Here is a 7500-nt window from a genome sequence, read left to right on the forward strand (position 1 = left end):
TGTGCTGGCTGTGCTGAGAGAAGTGCGCAGCGTTGCAATGTGGAAAGGCAGCAGCGTGCAGGCGGCAGGCTGGTGTGAGGTGGGCGGGGCTTGCAGTTTTCATTGGGGAGGTGGAGAAGAAAAAAGAGAGCCAAGTGGGGACGGCATGAAGGGGAGCGAGTATCAGGCATATAGGCTAGAATTAGCAGGTGAAGGAGAGAAAGAGGAGGAGAAGTAGAAGTAGAAGTCGAAAAAGAGAGAGAAAAAATTGAAAACAACCGGAAAGAAGAAGTGGCGAGGTTGCTAGGGTGGCCAGCTTGAATAGGCGAGAAGACGGTGGTGCAGATGCCTACGGCCATACTAGTCTGAAAACGCCCGATCTCGTCTGATCTCGGAAGCTAAGCAGACTCAGGCCTGGTTAGTACTTGGATGGGAGACCGCCTGGGAATACCAGGTGCAGTAGGCTTTTGCGGCCAGCAGAGACTGCTCACGCCAAGCACTCTCCACACCAGAGGCAGGCCAACCTTTTGCTGCTCTCTGCGTCCTCGCCATTCCTCCCAACACTTGCCTGCGGGCTCAACTCAGGCAGGCGGCTTGGTCGGGCCATTCAGCTGCTGCAGCTTTGCCGGGCCTTTGCAACGCAGCACGGTTGTGTGCCTTGGCGTGCTGCACTTTGATGGGCACGCCAGCTGGCCCGTGTGGCCGCAAGCCAGTGTGTCGGCAGGACGTTCTCTCTCCTAGCCTGAAGGCGCCGCATGAATGCAAGTTGTGGCATTGGGGCTGGTGTGGAAAGCGAAGGAAGAGAGAGCTGGCTTGCATTGCCTGCCTGACCCTTGTGCTGGCTGTGCTGAGAGAAGTGCGCAGCGTTGCAATGTGGAAAGGCAGCAGCGTGCAGGCGGCAGGCTGGTGTGAGGTGGGCGGGGCTTGCAGTTTTCCTTGGGGAGGTGGAGAAGAAAAAAGAGAGCTAGGTGGGGACGGCATGAAGGGGAGCGAGTATCAGGCATATAGGCTAGAATTAGCAGGTGAAGGAGAGAAAGAGGAGGAGAAGTAGAAGTAGAAGTAGAAAAAGAGAGAGAAAAAATTGAAAACAACCGGAAAGAAGAAGTGGCGAGGGTGCTAGGGTGGCCAGCTTGAATAGGCGAGAAGACGGTGCTGCAGTTGCCTAAGGCCATACTAGTCTGAAAACGCCTGATCTCGGAAGCTAAGCAGACTCAGGCCTGGTTAGTACTTGGATGGGAGACCGCCTGGGAATACCAGGTGCAGTAGGCTTTTGCGGCCAGCAGAGACTGCTCACGCCAAGCACTCTCCACACCAGAGGCAGGCCAACCTTTTGCTGCTCTCTGCGTCCTCGCCATTCCTCCCAACACTTGCCTGCGGGCTCAACTCAGGCAGGCGGCTTGGTCGGGCCATTCAGCTGCTGCAGCTTTGCCGGGCCTTTGCAACGCAGCACGGTTGTGTGCCTTGGCGTGCTGCACTTTGATGGGCACGCCAGCTGGCCCGTGTGGCCGCAAGCCAGTGTGTCGGCAGGACGTTCTCTCTCCTAGCCTGAAGGCGCCGCATGAATGCAAGTTGTGGCATTGGGGCTGGTGTGGAAAGCGAAGGAAGAGAGAGCTGGCTTGCATTGCCTGCCTGACCCTTGTGCTGGCTGTGCTGAGAGAAGTGCGCAGCGTTGCAATGTGGAAAGGCAGCAGCGTGCAGGCGGCAGGCTGGTGTGAGGTGGGCGGGGTTTGCAGTTTTCCTTGGGGAGGTGGAGAAGAAAAAAGAGAGCTAGGTGGGGACGGCCTGAAGGGGAGCGAGTATCAGGCATATAGGCTAGAATTAGCAGGAGAAGGAGAGAAAGAGGAGGAGAAGTAGAAGTAGAAGTAGAAAAAGAGAGAGAAAAAATTGAAAACAACCGGAAAGAAGAAGTGGCGAGGGTGCTAGGGTGGCCAGCTTGAATAGGCGAGAAGACGGTGCTGCAGATGCCTATGGCCATACTAGTCTGAAAACGCCCGATCTCGTCTGATCTCGGAAGCTAAGCAGACTCAGGCCTGGTTAGTACTTGGACGGGAGACCGCCTGGGAATACCGGGTGCAGTAGGCTTTTGCGGCCAGCAGAGACTGCTCACGCCAAGCACTCTCCACACCAGAGGCAGGCCAACCTTTTGCTGCTCTCTGCGTCCTCGCCATTCCTCCCAACACTTGCCTGCGGGCTCAACTCAGGCAGGCGGCTTGGTCGGGCCATTCAGCTGCTGCAGCTTTGCCGGGCCTTTGCAACGCAGCACGGTTGTGTGCCTTGGCGTGCTGCACTTTGATGGGCACGCCAGCTGGCCCGTGTGGCCGCAAGCCAGTGTGTCGGCAGGACGTTCTGTCTCCTAGCCTGAAGGCGCCGCATGAATGCAAGTTGTGGCATTGGGGCTGGTGTGGAAAGCGAAGGAAGAGAGAGCTGGCTTGCATTGCCTGCCTGACCCTTGTGCTGGCTGTGCTGAGAGAAGTGCGCAGCGTTGCAATGTGGAAAGGCAGCAGCGTGCAGGCGGCAGGCTGGTGTGAGGTGGGCGGGGCTTGCAGTTTTCATTGGGGAGGTGGAGAAGAAAAAAGAGAGCCAAGTGGGGACGGCATGAAGGGGAGCGAGTATCAGGCATATAGGCTAGAATTAGCAGGTGAAGGAGAGAAAGAGGAGGAGAAGTAGAAGTAGAAGTCGAAAAAGAGAGAGAAAAAATTGAAAACAACCGGAAAGAAGAAGTGGCGAGGGTGCTAGGGTGGCCAGCTTGAATAGGCGAGAAGACGGTGGTGCAGATGCCTACGGCCATACTAGTCTGAAAACGCCCGATCTCGTCTGATCTCGGAAGCTAAGCAGACTCAGGCCTGGTTAGTACTTGGACGGGAGACCGCCTGGGAATACCGGGTGCAGTAGGCTTTTGCGGCCAGCAGAGACTGCTCACGCCAAGCACTCTCCACACCAGAGGCAGGCCAACCTTTTGCTGCTCTCTGCGTCCTCGCCATTCCTCCCAACACTTGCCTGCGGGCTCAACTCAGGCAGGCGGCTTGGTCGGGCCATTCAGCTACTGCAGCTTTGCCGGGCCTTTGCAACGCAGCACGGTTGTGTGCCTTGGCGTGCTGCACTTTGATGGGCACGCCAGCTGGCCCGTGTGGCCGCAAGCCAGTGTGTCGGCAGGACGTTCTCTCTCCTAGCCTGAAGGCGCCGCATGAATGCAAGTTGTGGCATTGGGGCTGGTGTGGAAAGCGAAGGAAGAGAGAGCTGGCTTGCATTGCCTGCCTGACCCTTGTGCTGGCTGTGCTGAGAGAAGTGCGCAGCGTTGCAATGTGGAAAGGCAGCAGCGTGCAGGCGGCAGGCTGGTGTGAGGTGGGCGGGGCTTGCAGTTTTCCTTGGGGAGGTGGAGAAGAAAAAAGAGAGCTAGGTGGGGACGGCATGAAGGGGAGCGAGTATCAGGCATATAGGCTAGAATTAGCAGGTGAAGGAGAGAAAGAGGAGGAGAAGTAGAAGTAGAAGTAGAAAAAGAGAGAGAAAAAATTGAAAACAACCGGAAAGAAGAAGTGGCGAGGTTGCTAGGGTGGCCAGCTTGAATAGGCGAGAAGACGGTGCTGCAGATGCCTACGGCCATACTAGTCTGAAAACGCCCAATCTCGTCTGATCTCGGAAGCTAAGCAGACTCAGGCCTGGTTAGTACTTGGATGGGAGACCGCCTGGGAATACCAGGTGCAGTAGGCTTTTGCGGCCAGCAGTGACTGCTCACGCCAAGCACTCTCCACACCAGAGGCAGGCCAACCTTTTGCTGCTCTCTGCGTCCTCGCCATTCCTCCCAACACTTGCCTGCGGGCTCAACTCAGGCAGGCGGCTTGGTCGGGCCATTCAGCTGCTGCAGCTTTGCCGGGCCTTTGCAACGCAGCACGGTTGTGTGCCTTGGCGTGCTGCACTTTGATGGGCACGCCAGCTGGCCCGTGTGGCCGCAAGCCAGTGTGTCGGCAGGACGTTCTCTCTCCTAGCCTGAAGTAGCCGCATGAATGCAAGTTGTGGCATTGGGGCTGGTGTGGAAAGCGAAGGAAGAGAGAGCTGGCTTGCATTGCCTGCCTGACCCTTGTGCTGGCTGTGCTGAGAGAAGTGCGCAGCGTTGCAATGTGGAAAGGCAGCAGCGTGCAGGCGGCAGGCTTGTGTGAGGTGGGCGGGGTTTGCAGTTTTCCTTGGGGAGGTGGAGAAGAAAAAAGAGAGCTAGGTGGGGACGGCCTGAAGGGGAGCGAGTATCAGGCATATAGGCTAGAATTAGCAGGAGAAGGAGAGAAAGAGGAGGAGAAGTAGAAGTAGAAGTAGAAAAAGAGAGAGAAAAAAATTGAAAACAACCGGAAAGAAGAAGTGGCGAGGGTGCTAGGGTGGCCAGCTTGAATAGGCGAGAAGACGGTGCTGCAGTTGCCTACGGCCATACTAGTCTGAAAACGCCCGATCTCGTCTGATCTCGGAAGCTAAGCAGACTCAGGCCTGGTTAGTACTTGGATGGGAGACAGCCTGGGAATACCAGGTGCAGTAGGCTTTTGCGGCCAGCAGAGACTGCTCACGCCAAGCACTCTCCACACCAGAGGCAGGCCAACCTTTTGCTGCTCTCTGCGTCCTCGCCATTCCTCCCAACACTTGCCTGCGGGCTCAACTCAGGCAGGCGGCTTGGTCGGGCCATTCAGCTGCTGCAGCTTTGCCGGGCCTTTGCAACGCAGCACGGTTGTGTGCCTTGGCGTGCTGCACTTTGATGGGCACGCCAGCTGGCCCGTGTGGCCGCATGCCAGTGTGTCGGCAGGACGTTCTCTCTCCTAGCCTGAAGGCGCCGCATGAATGCAAGTTGTGGCATTGGGGCTGGTGTGGAAAGCGAAGGAAGAGAGAGCTGGCTTGCATTGCCTGCCTGACCCTTGTGCTGGCTGTGCTGAGAGAAGTGCGCAGCGTTGCAATGTGGAAAGGCAGCAGCGTGCAGGCGGCAGGCTGGTGTGAGGTGGGCGGGGCTTGCAGTTTTCATTGGGGAGGTGGAGAAGAAAAAAGAGAGCCAAGTGGGGACGGCATGAAGGGGAGCGAGTATCAGGCATACAGGCTAGAATTAGCAGGTGAAGGAGAGAAAGAGGAGGAGAAGTAGAAGTAGAAGTAGAAAAAGAGAGAGAAAAAATTGAAAACAACCGGAAAGAAGAAGTGGCGAGGTTGCTAGGGTGGCCAGCTTGAATAGGCGAGAAGACGGTGGTGCAGATGCCTACGGCCATACTAGTCTGAAAACGCCCGATCTCGTCTGATCTCGGAAGCTAAGCAGACTCAGGCCTGGTTAGTACTTGGATGGGAGACCGCCTGGGAATACCAGGTGCAGTAGGCTTTTGCGGCCAGCAGAGACTGCTCACGCCAAGCACTCTCCACACCAGAGGCAGGCCAACCTTTTGCTGCTCTCTGCGTCCTCGCCATTCCTCCCAACACTTGCCTGCGGGCTCAACTCAGGCAGGCGGCTTGGTTGGGCCATTCAGCTGCTGCAGCTTTGCCGGGCCTTTGCAACGCAGCACGGTTGTGTGCCTTGGCGTGCTGCACTTTGATGGGCACGCCAGCTGGCCCGTGTGGCCGCAAGCCAGTGTGTCGGCAGGACGTTCTCTCTCCTAGCCTGAAGGCGCCGCATGAATGCAAGTTGTGGCATTGGGGCTGGTGTGGAAAGCGAAGGAAGAGAGAGCTGGCTTGCATTGCCTGCCTGACCCTTGTGCTGGCTGTGCTGAGAGAAGTGCGCAGCGTTGCAATGTGGAAAGGCAGCAGCGTGCAGGCGGCAGGCTGGTGTGAGGTGGGCGGGGCTTGCAGTTTTCCTTGGGGAGGTGGAGAAGAAAAAAGAGAGCTAGGTGGGGACGGCATGAAGGGGAGCGAGTATCAGGCATATAGGCTAGAATTAGCAGGAGAAGGAGAGAAAGAGGAGGAGAAGTAGAAGTAGAAGTAGAAAAAGAGAGAGAAAAAATTGAAAACAACCGGAAAGAAGAAGTGGCGAGGTTGCTAGGGTGGCCAGCTTGAATAGGCGAGAAGACGGTGGTGCCGATGCCTACGGCCATACTAGTCTGAAAACCCCCGATCTCGTTTGATCTCGGAAGCTAAGCAGACTCAGGCCTGGTTAGTACTTGGATGGGAGAGCGCCTTGGAATACCAGGTGCAGTAGGCTTTTGCGGCCAGCAGAGACTGCTCACGCCAAGCACTCTCCACACTAGAGGCAGGCCAACCTTTTGCTGCTCTCTGCGTCCTCGCCATTCCTCCCAACACTTGCCTGCGGGCTCAATTCAGGCAGGCGGCTTGGTCGGGCCATTCAGCTGCTGCAGCTTTGCCGGGCCTTTGCAACGCAGCACGGTTGTGTGCCTTGGCGTGCTGCACTTTGATGGGCACGCCAGCTGGCCCGTGTGGCCGCAAGCCAGTGTGTCGGCAGGACGTTCTGTCTCCTAGCCTGAAGGCGCCGCATGAATGCAAGTTGTGGCATTGGGGCTGGTGTGGAAAGCGAAGGAAGAGAGAGCTGGCTTGCATTGCCTGCCTGACCCTTGTGCTGGCTGTGCTGAGAGAAGTGCGCAGCGTTGCAATGTGGAAAGGCAGCAGCGTGCAGGCGGCAGGCTGGTGTGAGGTGGGCGGGGCTTGCAGTTTTCCTTGGGGAGGTGGAGAAGAAAAAAGAGAGCTAGGTGGGGACGGCATGAAGGGGAGCGAGTATCAGGCATATAGGCTAGAATTAGCAGGAGAAGGAGAGAAAGAGTAGGAGAAGTAGAAGTAGAAGTAGAAAAAGAGAGAGAAAAAATTGAAAACAACCGGAAAGAAGAAGTGGCGAGGGTGCTAGGGTGGCCAGCTTGAATAGGCGAGAAGACGGTGGTGCAGATGCCTACGGCCATGCTAGTCTGAAAACGCCCGATCTCGTCTGATCTCGGAAACTAAGCAGACTCAGGCCTGGTTAGTACTTGGATGGGAGACCGCCTGGGGATACCAGGTGCAGTAGGCTTTTGCGGCCAGCAGAGACTGCTCACGCCAAGCACTCTCCACACCAGAGGCAGGCCAACCTTTTGCTGCTCTCTGCGTCCTCGCCATTCCTCCCAACACTTGCCTGCGGGCTCAACTCAGGCAGGCGGCTTGGTCGGGCCATTCAGCTGCTGCAGCTTTGCCGGGCCTTTGCAACGCAGCACGGTTGTGTGCCTTGGCGTGCTGCACTTTGATGGGCACGCCAGCTGGCCCGTGTGGCCGCAAGCCAGTGTGTCGGCAGGACGTTCTCTCTCCTAGCCTGAAGGCGCCGCATGAATGCAAGTTGTGGCATTGGGGCTGGTGTGGAAAGCGAAGGAAGAGAGAGCTGGCTTGCATTGCCTGCCTGACCCTTGTGCTGGCTGTGCTGAGAGAAGTGCGCAGCGTTGCAATGTGGAAAGGCAGCAGCGTGCAGGCGGCAGGCTGGTGTGAGGTGGGCGGGGCTTGCAGTTTTCCTTGGGGAGGTGGAGAAGAAAAAAGAGAGCTAGGTGGGGACGGCATGAAGGGGAGCGAGTATCAGGCATATAGGCTAGAATTAGCAGGAGA

The 7500-nt window shown here is 57.0% G+C and overlaps 8 non-coding genes and 1 pseudogene across 8 annotated transcripts; all 9 read left to right on the forward strand.

The window, feature by feature from the left end:
- Positions 1 to 326: 326 nt before the first annotated feature.
- On the forward strand, positions 327 to 445 carry LOC140413005 (5S ribosomal RNA). Its single transcript, XR_011942189.1, has one exon. It is a non-coding gene; the product is annotated as a 5S ribosomal RNA (ribosomal RNA).
- A 694-nt stretch (positions 446 to 1139) lies between these two features.
- LOC140415662 (5S ribosomal RNA) lies at positions 1140 to 1248 on the forward strand (annotated as a pseudogene).
- A 694-nt stretch (positions 1249 to 1942) lies between these two features.
- On the forward strand, positions 1943 to 2061 carry LOC140414692 (5S ribosomal RNA). The gene has a single exon (XR_011943826.1). It is a non-coding gene; the product is annotated as a 5S ribosomal RNA (ribosomal RNA).
- Positions 2062 to 2755: 694 nt separating this feature from the next.
- Positions 2756 to 2874, forward strand: LOC140414112 (5S ribosomal RNA). Its single transcript, XR_011943257.1, has one exon. It is a non-coding gene; the product is annotated as a 5S ribosomal RNA (ribosomal RNA).
- A 694-nt stretch (positions 2875 to 3568) lies between these two features.
- LOC140414575 (5S ribosomal RNA) lies at positions 3569 to 3687 on the forward strand. Its single transcript, XR_011943713.1, has one exon. It is a non-coding gene; the product is annotated as a 5S ribosomal RNA (ribosomal RNA).
- Positions 3688 to 4382: 695 nt separating this feature from the next.
- On the forward strand, positions 4383 to 4501 carry LOC140414906 (5S ribosomal RNA). Its single transcript, XR_011944032.1, has one exon. It is a non-coding gene; the product is annotated as a 5S ribosomal RNA (ribosomal RNA).
- A 694-nt stretch (positions 4502 to 5195) lies between these two features.
- On the forward strand, positions 5196 to 5314 carry LOC140413006 (5S ribosomal RNA). Its single transcript, XR_011942190.1, has one exon. It is a non-coding gene; the product is annotated as a 5S ribosomal RNA (ribosomal RNA).
- A 694-nt stretch (positions 5315 to 6008) lies between these two features.
- LOC140415388 (5S ribosomal RNA) lies at positions 6009 to 6127 on the forward strand. The gene has a single exon (XR_011944498.1). It is a non-coding gene; the product is annotated as a 5S ribosomal RNA (ribosomal RNA).
- Positions 6128 to 6821: 694 nt separating this feature from the next.
- Positions 6822 to 6940, forward strand: LOC140415409 (5S ribosomal RNA). The gene has a single exon (XR_011944516.1). It is a non-coding gene; the product is annotated as a 5S ribosomal RNA (ribosomal RNA).
- Positions 6941 to 7500: the final 560 nt, after the last annotated feature.

Source organism: Scyliorhinus torazame, chromosome 4, assembly GCF_047496885.1.
Source record: "Scyliorhinus torazame isolate Kashiwa2021f chromosome 4, sScyTor2.1, whole genome shotgun sequence".
NCBI classification, from domain to species: Eukaryota; Metazoa; Chordata; class Chondrichthyes; order Carcharhiniformes; family Scyliorhinidae; genus Scyliorhinus; species Scyliorhinus torazame.